Here is a 15,570-nt window from a genome sequence, read left to right on the forward strand (position 1 = left end):
CATTATAAAACTACCTTTTTTTCAGATATATTTTGTACTTACTGCAAGCAGGCAGGACATCTCATTGAAAAGTGCCCAGATCCTCAGTGAAGAAAGTCTGAAGTCAAAGAACATAAGCCTGGTAAAAAACAGGATTCCAAGAAAACGATGCATGTGACCGTCCCTACTCCGGATACAGATTCCTTCAAACCTTACACATGCCAAGGTTCAGTAAATGGGAAACCTGTCGTTTGTCTTCGTGATACAGGATCGTCTCAAACTATTATCAGCCTACCACCACAGGAGCTAACAATGAAGCAAGAATATGTTGCTGTAACGGACATGACATCGACCAAGACTCTACCCCTGGCTGAGGTAACTCTTCAGTGCTCCTACTACACAGGTAAAGCTTCTGTTGCTGTGTCTAATAAACCCTTGCCACATCCATCAATACAGGTACTGATAGGTAATGACCTTGCAGGGGCCAATGCTTTGAATTTAGTAGTAACAGATCCAGATATCATTCTGAAACAAAAACTTAAAGTAAATGAAAATAAAATTGTTCAGTCTGTATCAAAAGTTCCAAAGAAAAATAACTCTTGAAACGTCTAAAGTAGAGGAGGCTTTGGAATTAGTAAATTTGAGCAAAGTAAAGTTTCAGCAGTTTCAGAGTAATGATCCTAGCCTTACGACATACTGGAAAAGAGTAGAAAATCCATCAGATAACCCCAAGACTCCTTATTTTATACTGATCACGGCTTACTCTTCAGGCATTTTAGATCTTCCAAAGCACCAGTAACATCCACGTGGCATGACTGTCATCAGCTTGTCTTACCAGCAACCCTTGTACTACCACTTCTAGATTTGGCTCACACCTCTGAATCCCATCTAGGAGTTAATAAAACCTATCAGAGTTTTACAGGACTTCTTCTGGCCAGGTATAAAGAAAGATATTAAGGAGTATGTAATGTCCTGTCATCAATGCCAGGTCACAGGTAGGCCCAACAAGAGTATTATTCATGTACCTTTGCAGCCCATCTCGGTACCAAAACAACCTTTTGAGAAAATAATTATTAACTATGTAGAACCTATGCCTAAAACTCAGAAAGGTAACGAGTACTTGCTAACTGTCTTGTGTCCTACTTGATATCCCATTGCCATGCTTATTAAGAACATTAATGCCAAAACTATCACTGGTCAGCTTGTTAAAGTGTTCACAACCTTTGGATTTCCTAAGATTCTCCAATGTGACAGAAGTACTAATTTTACCCGTAAGCTATTCAAACAAAGTATGCAAGAGTTTGATATTCACAATGTCTATGCTTCTCCATATCATCCACAGACAAATAGAGCTCTTGAAAGGGTACACCAGACCATAAAAAATCTTCTACGTAAGTACATGGTGGAGACTGCCCAATCATGGGATGAAAATTTAGACCTCCTCATGTATATGCTACGCAGTGTACCTAATGATTCGACTGGTGTATCACCCTTCGAACTTATGTTTGGCAGGAAACCACGAACAACGCTAAGTATGGTGAAAGAAAATTTCATTCATAATAAGGAGGAGGATACTACCACCCTGTTAGCTTATATGAAAGAACTGAATGAAAAGTTCCTTTCCATGTATAATTTTGCTAATGAAAATCTTTTGATTTCTCAAGAGAAAATGTCCAACCTTTACAACAGGTAAACAAAGCTGCGAGAATTCAACATTGGCGACCAGGTTCTGGTTTATCATCCTATACCAGGTGCACCCTTAAGAGAGATTTATGGGACCCTATACCATCGTCAGTAGACCTTCCAAATTAAACTATATAATCTCCACACCTGACCGACGACGTCCTACTCAAATGGTACATGTTAATCTTATAAAACCATATCATGCACCTGCTAATGTGGTAAGTCACATCTCTTCTCAAACGGTTTCTGTTGATACCACAGTTCAGTTAAAAAACCAGGAGGTAGATGAAGAAACTCCTTCAGAGGATAATCTTGTATCATGGAAGGATCTTCTCAACAGCCAAGTATTAGAATCCTTGCCAAGTTATCTTGAAAAATCCCACCTAATCATCGTAAAACTTTAACTAAGTTATTGCTGGAGTATTCAGATGTTTGTTCGGACCAATTAAAAGTCAGTGACACAATCAAGCATGATATAATTTTAGAGCCAGGAACTACACCCATAAGGCAGCCATATTATAGAGTAGTTGGTAGAAGACTGGAATATCTAAGAAAGGAGGTTCAATACTTATTAGATAATAATTTAGCCGAACACAGTACGTCACCTTACGCTTCTCAGTGCATTTTAGTACCCAAAGCCAATGGTCAACTACGGCTATGCACAGATTACCGCAAATTAAACAGTCACCATTAAAGACTCGTTTCCTCTGCCTCGAATTAATGATATCTTGGACAACATAGGGAAGGCAAAAATCCTAACACAAATAGATATGATGAAAGGTTACTATCAAGTTCCATTAACTGAAAAGGCAAAAGAAATTTCTGCCTTTACCATCCCATTTGGTTTATTTTCTTATACAGTTACCTTTCGGACTTACTAATTCTCCTGCTACCTTTCAGAGAATGATGAGTATTATTATCACAGTCTTGCCTAACACCTACGTGTACCTGGATGATGTGATCATTGTCAGTGAGAATTTGGACGAACATCTACATCTTCTAAGGCAGCTACTCGAACGGTTCCGCAAAGCCAAGATAACCATTAATTTAGTAAAGAGCACATTTGGTAGAGCGGAAGTAACTTATTTAGGTCATCGCATCGGCAATGGTCACATCGTCCCGAAAGAAGCTAATATCCTAAGTATAAAGCAATTTCCTATTCTTTCTAACAAAAAAAAAAAAAAAAAAAAAAAAAAAAAAAAAAAAGTTAAAGACCTTCCTTGGTATGATATCTTACTATTCAAGACTTGTAAGAGATTTCTCTTCATTTGCTGCCCCCTCTATAAATTAACATCATCAAAAGTAACTTTTTCCTAGACTCCAGAAATAAATACGACCTTTCAAAAATTAAAACCTATTCTAATATGTAAACCCATACTCAAGGCTCCTGACTTTAAGAAAGATTTTTGTCTCCAAGTAGATGCCAGTGCTACCGGCTATGGAGCAGTCCTGCTGCAATCATCCACTCCCATAATTCCAGATGAGGACATAACTCTAGACTCCCTCCTACTCATCGCCTACTACTCAGGGTATTTCCGGGGAGCACAGACTCTTTGGGCTACCATCGAGAAAGAGCTGTATGCCATAATAGCAGCTCTTCAGCATTTCTCACCATAACTCGAGGGTCATCAGAAAGTAATAATTTACACAGACCATCGTCCTTTAGTGTATTTGGAATGTTCCCCACTACAGAATCAAAAACTTCTAAGATGGTCATATCACCTAACCAGATTCAACGCTGAACTTCGGACCATCAAAGGCATCAACAACTCCACAGCAGATGCCTTATCCCGTTTCCCAAGACCGTCTGCAGAATAAAAAGATACTGTTGGGTCGACCTGGTCTCCGACCATATAATATCTATCGGGGATTGCTTTTATCCTACAGGGGAGGAACTGTGACGAGCTGTCACATTAAATATTGTAAATAGAAAATAATTGTTAAAGATACAGTTCTGTATTTTCTGTAGAAATATGCTTGTAAATTGTTCCATCTGTATTTAAGCACTTTCTGTTCCCGTTTAAATGCTCCTTGGACATTCTTTAGTCCAGTACTTTAAAAAGTTTACATTTGTTCTGAAAAGAATGTAACAGATGAGAGAATCGCAGCTATTCATACAGTCAACTTCTGCTTGCTATTTTGTATTGGTGCATAATTGTGGTGTAAAGTGATTATTATTATATATTAGTGGGTGCATTATAGTTTTATTTTATTAAAGTTCAATGTTTCTCGAGTGTTTCCTTATTCTTGTGCCTGGATCTTGGTGTTTTGGGTTATTAGATTATTTATTAAGTGGTATATTAAGTGCTAAATAAAGTTAAGTTTAAATTGAACATAATTCAGTGACAAACTACAACAGACATATTTTGCTTTGGTGGTAATTTTTTTTTTATTATTATTATTGCTCGCTGACTTGTATTATAATAAGGCCATTACATCACTACCATACCACATGGTAAAAAATATACTTGCAGTGGTGACAATATATATATATATATATATATATATATATATATATATATATATATGTGTGTGTGTGTGTGTGTGTGTGCGTTCGCGTGTGTGTGTGTGAATATATAAACCATTGGTAGAAACATAACCTATACACATAGTAGCATCCATCGTCTTCGAAAAAAAATTTGAAAAGTAATAATTCCATTGGAAAAATCATGTGAATATTACTGATCATCTAAAGGGAATCTTTTGTTTCGAACGGCTGTGATTTCGATTCGTACCGGAAACGGGTTGTTTCAAATCCCAAACCTGAAAAAATAAGTCGAAGCCTTCGGTTATTTCAATGCCGTTTGCTGAAAACTTCAATTACCCTTCGTCCGAGTTCGATCACCGAGTGCGCTGCAGGCGTTACTTAATAAGAAAAGTAATAAATCATAGTATTAATTATCTTTTCATCTTCCTATTCAGTCTCTTAACTTTTCCTTCAAACTGCAAATCCGAGCGTTGAACGGCTTCAGAACTTTCAGACTCAAATCCATAAATCAAATTATGTAGTTTATTATTATTATTACTATTATTATTATCAATCATTATCATTACCATTATCATTATTATTATGATGATGATGATGATGATGATGATGATGATTATGCGTTACTAGGATTTATTGAGACGGAAGAAGAGTTTTTTTCGCTATTCCTAAACCCTTTTCGGAAGAAAATCTTCACGGATCTCCGAATGGTTTCAGAAGAAATGGCCATAGACTTAGCATGGAGTTCTGAATGACCCTAGAACAGAATCTTTGAACGGCTTCGGAAGAAAATTTTCCCAGATTTCCAAATGCCTTCAGAAGACATACCCGTAGACTTAGCATAGAGCTCTGAATGACTCCAGAACAGAATCTTCCCGGAGCAGTTCTGAACGGCTCCGCCCAAGCTTCAAATGACTTTTGAAGACCTGATCTCCTTTTTTCAAACTAAGCATGCAACGCAGTGAACATGGTTAATGGCTATATTTAGAACAGGGAGCTGACTGTGAGAATTGTGTATTACAACTACAGGATCGATAGGAGGCTCTTGAGAACACCTTCATCTACAGCTGGTTTTGGTGGTTGCTGCAGAAGTTGTCTATCTTTGAAGAACATAATGTACGCGCCTTGAATGATCCTTTGTTTGGGCTTTTGCAACGATGTCCTATAATTTGAAACCATTAGAAATAAGGAATTAAGGACGGAGACACAATGGTTCAACTAACGGTGAGCGACGTATGGTTCTTCAACAGGATAGTCCCAAAATTTAGCGTGATGACGTATGCGGAGAAAATTTATTGTATTCGTGTCTCTACCCATCGCCCCGATGGACAAAGACATGGATGCCATCGATTTTTCTGAGGAATCTGACTAACTGAGGACTCACGGTACTGAAATCTCTATTGAAATCTAGAAGGAAACTGACGAACTAAGAAAGAATACGATGAAATCTCGAAGGAAAATGACGAACTAAGGAAAGTGGAAGATGAAATATCAAAGGAAACCGAAAAACTAAAGATCTTGAAAAACTAAAACAGACAGAAGAGAACTGTAACGAAGAGCCTTTAAACAAATACGTAAAATAGGCCTAAATGCTAGAGGTAAATCCCCTTGAAATAGAGGTAAAAAAAACCCTAATACGGGAAATAACGCACCTCAAAATAGAGGTAAAAAAAAAAACCATTAATTCTAGAAATAAGGCACCCAAATATAGAGGTAAAAAATCCATTAATGCTAGAAATAAGGCACCTCAAAATAGAGATAAAAAAGCCCCTAATGCTATAAATAAGCCACCTAAAATTAGAGGTCAAAGAGCCTCTAATGCTAGAAATAAAGCACCTCAAAATCGAGGTCAAAAAGCCCCTAATGCTTTATATAAACCTCATAAAAATAAAGGTCAAAAGCCCCTAATGCTGTAAATAAGGCACCTAAAAATAAAGGTCAAAGAACCTCTAATGCTAGAAGTAATGCACCTCAAAATCAAGGTCAAAAAGCCCCTAATTCTATAAATAAGACACCTAAAAAAAAGAAGGAAAGAGCCTTTAATGCTAAAAGAAATGAACTTCAAAATTGTGGTAAAAATTCCCTCATACTATAAATAAGGCACCTAAAAAGAAATGTCAAAGAGCTCCTAATACTAGAAGTAATGCGCCTCAAAATAAAGGTCAATAAGCCCCTAATGCTCTAAATAAGGCACCTGAAAAGAGAGATCAAATACCCTCTAATGCTAGAAGTAATGCACCTGAAAATTGAGGTCAATAAGTCCCTAATGCTATAAATAAGGCACCTAAAAAGAGGTCAAAGAGCCTCTAATGCTACAAGTAATGCACTTCAAAATCAAGTTAAAAAAGCCCCTAATGCTAAAATAAGGAACCTAAAAATAGAGGTCAAAGAGCCTCTAATGCTACAAGTAAGTCACTTCAAAATTAAAGTAAAAAAAAACCCTAATACTATAAATAAGGCACATAAAAAGAGAGGTCAAAGAGCCTCTAATGCTAGAAGTAATGCACCTCAAAATCAAGATCAAAACTCCCTAATGCTATAAATAAGGCACCTAAAAAAGAGAGGTCAAAGAGCTTCTAATACAAGAAGTAATGTACTTCAAAATCGAGGTCAAAAAGCCCCTAATACTGTAAAGAAGGCACCTAAAAAGAGAGGTCAAAGAGCCTCTAATACCAGAAGTAATGCACCTCAAAATCGAGGTAAAAAAGCACCTGATGCTATAAATAAGGCACCTAAAAAGAGAGGTCAAATAGCCTCGAATACTAGAAGTAATGCACCTCAAAATCGAGGTAAAAAAGCTCCTAATGCTATAAATAAGGCACCTAAAAAGAGAGGTCAAATAGCCTCGAATACTAGAAGTAATGCACCTCAAAATCGAGGTAAAAAAGCTCCTAATGCTATAAAAAAGGCACCTAAAAAGAGAGGCCAAAGAGCCTCTAATACTAGAAGTAATGCACCTCAAAATCGAGGTCAAAAAGGCCCAAATGCTATATATGAGTTTCCTAAAAATAGAGGTCACAAAGCTCCTAATGCTATAAATAAGGCACCTAAAAATAGAGGTCAAAGAACCTCTAATGCTAGAGGTAATGCACCTCAAAATCGAGGTCACAAAGCCACTAATGCTACATATAGGGCTCCTAAAATCGAGGTAAGAAAAAAACCCTAATGCTATAAGTAAGGCACCTAAAAGTAGAGGTCAAGAGCTTCTAATGCTGGAAGTAATGCACTTCAAAATCGAGGTCAAAAAGACCATAATGCTATAAATAAGGCACCTAAAAATAAAGATCAAAGAGTCTCTAATGCTAGAAGTAATGCACCTCAAAATCAAGGTCAAAACGCCCCTAATGCTATAAATAAGGCACCTAAAAAAGAGAGGTCAAAGAGCTTCTAATACAAGAAGTAATGTACTTCAAAATCGAGGTCAAAAAGCCCCTAATACTGTAAAGAAGGCACCTAAAAAGAGAGGTCAAAGAGCCTCTAATACCAAAAGTAATACACCTCAAAATCGAGGTCAAAAAGCCCCTGATGCTATAAATAAGGCACCTAAAAAGAGAGGCCAAAGAGCCTCTAATACTAGAAGTAATGCACCTCAAAATCGAAGTCAAAAAGGCCCAAATGCTATATATAAGTTTCCTAAAAATAGAGGTCACAAAGCTCCTAATGCTATAAATAAGGCACCTAAAAATAGAGGTCAAAGAACCTCTAATGCTAGAGGTAATGCACCTCAAAATCGAGGTCACAAAGCCACTAATGCTACATATAGGGCTCCTAAAATCGAGGTAAGAAAAAAACCCTAATGCTATAAGTAAGGCACCTAAAAGTAGAGGTCAAGAGCTTCTAATGCTGGAAGTAATGCACTTCAAAATCGAGGTCAAAAAGACCATAATGCTATAAATAAGGCACCTAAAAATAAAGATCAAAGAGTCTCTAATGCTAGAAGTAATGCACCTCAAAATCGAGGTAAAAAAAACCCTAATTCTATATATAAGGCTCTTAAAATCGAGGTAAAAAAGCCCGTAAAACTATAAATAAGGCACCTAAAAATAGAGGTCAAAGAGCCTCTAATGCTAGAAGTAATGCACCTCAAAATCGAGGTCAAAAAGCCCCTAATGCTATAAATAAGGCACCTAAAAAGAGAGGTAAAAGAGCCTCTAATGCTACAAGTAATGCACCTCAAAATCAAGGTAAAAAAGACCCTTACGCTATATATAAGGCTCCTAAAAATAGAGGTCAAAGAGCCTCTAATGCTAGAAGTAATGCACCTCAAAATCGAGGTCAAAAAGCCCCTAATGCTATAAATAAGGCACCTAAAAAGAGAGGTAAAAGGGCCTCTAATGCTACAAGTAATGCACTTCAAAATTACGGTAAAAAAGCCCCTAATGCTATAAATAATGCACCTAAAAAGAGAGATCAAAGAGCCTCCAATGCTAGAAGTAATGCACTTCAAAATCAAGGTAAAACGCCCCTAATGCTATAAATAATGTACCTAAGAAGGGAGGTCAAAGAACCTCTAATGCTACAAGTAATGCACCTCAAAATCAAGGTATAAAAGACCCTAACGCTATATATAAGGCACCTAAAAATAGAGGTCAAAGAGCCTCTAATGTTAGAAGTAATGCTCCTCAAAATCCAAATAAAAAAGCCCCTAATGCTATATATAAAGCTCCTAAAAATAGAGGTAAAAAAGCCCCTAATGCTATAAATAAGCCCCTAAAGCTAAAGTTAAGGCACCTAAAAACAGAGGTAAAAAAGATCCTAATGCACCTTAAAATATAGGTAAAAAAAATCCCTAATGCTAGAAATAAGGTACCTGGCACCTAAAAATCAGAGGTCAAAAAGCCCTTAATGCTAGAGATAAGGCACCTTAAAATAGAGGTCATAAAGTCCCTAACGCTAGAGTTGAGGCAAAAAGGCTCCTAATGTTAGAGATAGGGCACCTAAAAATAGAGGTAAAAAGCTCCTAATGCTAGAGATAAGGAACTTCAAAGTAAGAGGTCAAAAAGACCCTAATGCTAGAGATGAGGCACCTTAAAATAAGAGGTAAAAAAAAAGCCCCTAAAGCTAGTGATAAGGCCCCTCAAAATATTAGGTCAAAAAGCCCCTAATGCTAGAGATAAGGCACCTCGAAATAGAGATCATAAATCCCGTAAAGCTAAAGTTAAGGCACCTAAAAATATAGGCAAAAAAGCCCCTAATGCTAGAGATAAGACACCTCAAAATAGATGTAAAAAAAGCCCCTAATGCTAGAAATAAGACACCTCAAAATTGAGGTAAAAAAGCTCCTAGTGCTAGAGATAAGGCACCTAAAAATAGAGGTCAAAAAGCAACTAATGCTAGAGATAAGGCACCTCAATATAGAGGTCAAATAGCCCCTAATGCTAGAGTTAAGGCACCTAAAAGTATAGAGTTCATAAAGCTAAAGTTAAAGCACCTAAAATAGAGGTAAAAAAGCCCTTAATGCTGGATGTGGCAGAGATGAGAATGTTGAGATGGATGTGTGGGGTGACAAGAAGAGATAAGATGCGGAATGAGGTAATTAGGGGTACCACAGGAGTTAGAAAACTATCAGATAAGATCCAAGAAAGTAGACTGAGGTGGTATAGTCATGTCATGAGAAGAGATGAACAGTATACTGGGAGGAGAGTGATGGAAATGGAGGTACAGGGAACAAGGAGAGGGAGACCAAAGCGAAGGTGGATGGACTGTATCAAAGATGACCTTCGATCAAAGGGATTAACCGGTGATGTAGTGTGGGACAGAGGTAGATGGAGAAAGCTGACCAGAAACATCGACCCCACATAAAAGTGGGATAAGATGCAGACAAAGAAGAAGAAGAAGCTAGAGATAAGGCACATCAAAATAGAGGTCAAAGAACCTCAAATGCTAAAAGTAAGGCACCTCTAAATAAGAAGTAAAAAAGATCCTGATGCTAGGGGTAAGAAACCTCAAAATGCGGGCCAAAGAGGTGCTACCATTAAATACAGCATATACTTTAGGTATTTTTTATGAATGAAATGACCACACTTCACCCAGGTGAATGGCGAACTAAACAGCCAGCATACCTCCTCCCAGACCTTTCATATACTGTATACCCAGTCATGTCTGGACTCCGATAGATCGGACACAAATAGGGTTATAACATGGCAAGTAAAAAAATAAAGAAATATATATACATATAATTTATATATATATATATATATATATATATATATATATATATATATATATATATATATATATATTTATATTCATATATATATATATATATATATATATTTATATTCATATATATATATATATATATATATATATATTTATATTCATATATATATATATATATATATATATATATATATATATATATGACTAACACTTGATTTTGATTAATGTAAATATCAACCACAATAGCATTTAATATCGAATTCTATCTTTGGGAGTGAATATCCACGAGATATTCATTTATGATAACAGCTTCTGGCTGGGCAGAAATTCGAACCTATGCCTCTTAGCCGAAACCATGCTTACAGAAACTATAACCAACCATGCTATCAAGACTAATACAAGTTTATTACAAGTCTACCGTACATATTCCTGCCGAATTCAGGAATCTGTTCTTAGATTTGAAATAAACGCATCTCCATTATTATAGCTGATTAGTATTTGCAACACGTTGTTATTGATATAGATTCATAATAAATACCCACGTGTTGCAAACTCACTTATCAGCTATCATAGCGAAGAAGGGTTGCTTTTAAGTCTTAGAACAGATTACTGAATTCGACAGGAATATGTATGGTAGACTTGTATATATATACATACATATATATATATATATATATATATATATATATATATATATATATATATATATATATATATAATTGGAATAGTCAGTTCCCACAATATTTAAGGATGTTCCATATAGAAATGTAATAAGGAATTCAAATATATCGGTGTGATTATATTTTTCGATAACTATTCTCGAAAACGATTGCATTTCTTAAAAGAATAAGAGATAAGACCTCTCTATCTCTTTCATATATATATATATATATATATATATATATATATATATATACATACATATATATATATATATATATATATATATATATATATATATATATATATATATATATATATATATATATATATATATATATATATATATATATATATATATATATATATATATATAATAGATAGAGAGGTCTTATCTCTTATTCTTTTAAGAAATGCAATCGTTTTCGAGAATAGTTATCGAAAAATATAATCACACCGATATATTTGAATTCATTATTACATTTCTATATGGAACATCCTTAAATATTGTGGGAACTGACTATTCCAATTCCTTTGTTTGCATTATTCTAGCAGCTGCTCTCTCTCTCTCTCTCTCTCTCTCTCTCTCTCGAACTCTCAAACTCTCCAAATGCTTAAACTAAATCGCTCTACCAAAGAGCAAATGGAGTATCTGCGAATGGACTAAAAAGTCTTTGAGACATCCAAAATCCCTATAATACACGCACTCTCCCTCTCTCTCTCTCTCTCTCTCTCTCTCTCTCTCTCTCTCTCTCTCTCTCTCTCTCTCTCTCTCTCTCATTCTATATATATATATATATATATATATATATATATATATATATATATATATATATATATATATATATATATATATATATATATATATATAAATATATATATATATATACACAGTGGAACCTCTACATCTGAACGTATCTACATCCGAATTTTCCAACATCCGAAGTAAAATTCAAGCAAATTTTTGACTCTCCACTCGAATTTTTATTTCGACACACGAAGTAAGCAATTTTCGTCGTACCGGTTGTATCCAAATTTTTCGACACGCGAAGTACAATTGGAACACGTTCCTACTCTACATCCGAATTTTTTTTTCGACACCCGAAGTAAACAATACTCGTACGCGTAGTCGGTGCTCATAGCGCCTGATGTGTTTTTTATTTCCGCCGATAGAAGGCAGCACTTCGACCTCGGAGGGACCCTCAATTAGCGTGGCTTGGGACATTCCTCTGTTCTCTCGGCTTCGTGTGCGTTCTGCTATTAACTGTGTTTTAATCCTGATTTTTTACGTTCATCCTTTTATGGTATTTTACGTAAATCATGGGTCCTAAAAGGCTTAGTTTCGAAAGTGTTAGTGGTAGTGGTGAGAAAAGGAATAAGGGAATGCTTTCTTTAGAAGTAAAGCAAGGAATTATTGAAAAGCATGAGCGTGGCGTCCGTATGAGTGAACTTGCAATAGTTTCGGCGCAAATAAAAAAGGTGTTAGGAAAATATCAAGACGTGGTTGACTTCATCGACAAATGCCATCCAAATAAATTGCAGGTTTGTCGTGTAGTTGCGCAGTTTGATGATGTTTCCCTAACTTTTTTTTGAAACATTCTGAAAAGCTGTACCAAGCAACTTTCTATTGATAGCTTCTTTAAAAAAACTACGAAGCAAACTCGTGATGAAGAGGAAGGAAGTGGTTCAAAGAAAACAGCAAAGAGTGAAGAGAAAAAAATTCAATCAATTTTAAGTGTAGAGAGTGAAAGTGATTAAAATTAATCATCAAAAAGAAAAAAAGAAAATGTAAAAAAAAAATATAAAATATAAAAATAAAAAAAAAATAAGCTAAGTTATGTTAAAGTTCACTTAGTGTAAGTTAGAATAAGTTACGGTAGTGTACGTTTATCGTAGTTAACCTCTCTACCTCCTCGTCGCCCGTCCGTCTCCTCTCTGCGTAGCAAGACCAACAACACCTGCGCTGGAGTTTCTAAGGTAAAGTGACGCTAAAAACCCATTTCTTATTTATCATTTTTTAATAATTCTTCTTTTTTACATGTCTATTATCTGATTTAGTGGGCATTATTCTCATGGGAAATCATGTGTAGTAGTTTATTAAGGAGTTATCATAGGTTTTTGGGCTCAACCACGGATTAATCCTATTTCAATGTATTCTTATGGGAAAATTCGTTTCGACATCCGAACATTTTCTACATCCGAAGTCGGTTGTGGAACGGATTAAATTCGTATGTAGAGGTACCACTGTATATATATATATATATATATATATATATATATATATATATATATATATATATATATATTACCTGTACCCAATATTTTATAATATTTGGATGTTCCCAAGGATCACACAAGAGCGCTAACTACTTTGCAAGTTGATGTTGGAATTGTATTTCTTTCGGGTGTAGATCCCATGTTCCAGAGATGCTCAGTAACCACCTAAAAACAGTGTTAAAATGATATATGCCCGTTTTCATTGCGAGTTGGAATCATTGATATTAAATGTTACCAATAGGGGTATTACCATCATCATCATCACTTCATAAATGTTAATAAGCAAGCCTCGTTAAGCCATACATTAAGATCACCCAATTGCCACCTCTCCACTATCATCTTTAACTCCCACCTGGTTATATCCTTCTACCCCATCCCCAATGTTTGAGGTTTAAAGGTCTCACAGTTATGATAAGTTCCTTCTGGTGGAAGTTTTATAGTAAATATAAAACAAAATACTAAGATGACAATATTTCATACAGTTTGCTTTTCAGGTGTTTAAAATTATATCAAAACTAAGATAACAAAGTAAATATGTGAAAGACTGATTGAACAAATATCGAGAGTAATGGATTTCTTAAAGAGCTTATCGGGGGAACACTTTAAAGGTGTTGGACATCAGGATATGAAACGACAAATAAAATCATAATAATACGAATACTCAATGCTAAGGAAATATTTCCTTTTGCCTTGGGAAGGGTGAAGCCACCTAGACTCGGACCTTTGAGCATTGAGCAATCGTCACCAGGGAAGGGGGTTCGCTTGGAAGTGAGCGACTTGCCCAGATAATTTGATTGATTGATTGATTGATTGGGAGTTTTTTGTCACCCCGACATCTAAGGTTATTGACGCCGAACCAGATAATTTGAGTAAACAATTTGTCTTTTAGACCCTGCATCCTATATACCACATCATCACTTTAATAATGCACCAATGAATTTTCATTGCATGTCATTTCACATATTTTATTGTCACCAATCACTTCTGAAACAATATAGATTATGGAATAATCTCGGTCACTGATTCTCCTATCGTGGTCGTAAAAAAATGTCTGGCACTTTACGCATATGTGTAGATTACCATAAACTGAATAGCATAACGAAAGGTGATTTGTTCCCTCTACCTTCCATCGAAGAGATTTTGTGTAAAGTCAGGAATAATATGTTCTTTTCGATGTTAGATCTTGAATCTTGGTTTCACTAAATAGCAGTCGATCCCAAGAGTAGAGAGAAATCCGCATTTGTTGCTGGCGACTCATTGTACTCCTTTAATACTTTGCCATTTGGGTTAAAGAACGCGCCCACGCATTTTTCACGCGTAATGATGAGCGTATTTTCTGGATTGGTAGGCAATGCAGTGTTAATCAACCTTGATGACATAATAACTTAGGAAATACTGTAGAAGAACATATAACTAATTTTGTTAAAGTTCTTGAGGCGTTGAGACGCCATAATTTGAAGGTCAACCTAGCAAAGTGTCAGCTGTTTCCGCCAGAGGTTCAATTTCTAGGTTGCATGTTAACTAACAAGGACGTAAGCCCAATGACAGACAAGATAGAAGCTATTCGAACTTACCCGCAGCTCTTAACCCCTAAGCAATTTAGTTCATTTTTGGGGTTAGCCTCTTATTACAGACGATTCATTAAAGACTTTGGAAAAATCTCGCGACCCCTATATAAACTTAGAAAAACAAAGAATTTTGAATGGAGTCGAGAACATGAAGATACGTTTCAAAAGTTGAAACAAGCTTTGTCTGAAGATAGTTTCTTAGTCTTCCCTAAATTTGATCGAGAGTTCTACGTGACATGCGATGCTAGCGATGTTGCCATTGGCGAAGTCATAGAACAGATAGATGACAACGGAGTTCTCCGCCCAGTAGCGTTCGCTTCACGAGCGTTAACGGGCCCGGAAACCAGTTATTCAGTGTTAGATAAAGAGGCACTGGCCATTAAGTGAGTGTTAGAAAGAAATCGTTATTTTCTGTTGGGACATAGAATTTGCATTAAGTCTGATCATCAACCCCTATCGTATATTTTCAAGAAATCATAATTGTCAAGTCGTCTGGGTAGATGGTTGGAAGCATTGTTAGAATTCGATATCATTGGATTCGAATACATTCCCGGACAAACTAATGAAGTAGCAGATGCCTTATCTCGTTCTGTGGCCGCTATAACGAGGTCGATGAGTACATCACGGGCCGTGCGGGAAAACGGGCTGACGGTACTCAATGACCCCTCCCAACTGGGAGAGACGTCAGCTGATAGGACAGAGTGTGTGCGTGAGTTTGTTGGGCCCAGTGAGAGAATGAGTGAAGCAAATGCCCAG

This window comes from Palaemon carinicauda, chromosome 14 (assembly GCF_036898095.1).
Source record: "Palaemon carinicauda isolate YSFRI2023 chromosome 14, ASM3689809v2, whole genome shotgun sequence".
NCBI classification, from domain to species: Eukaryota; Metazoa; Arthropoda; class Malacostraca; order Decapoda; family Palaemonidae; genus Palaemon; species Palaemon carinicauda.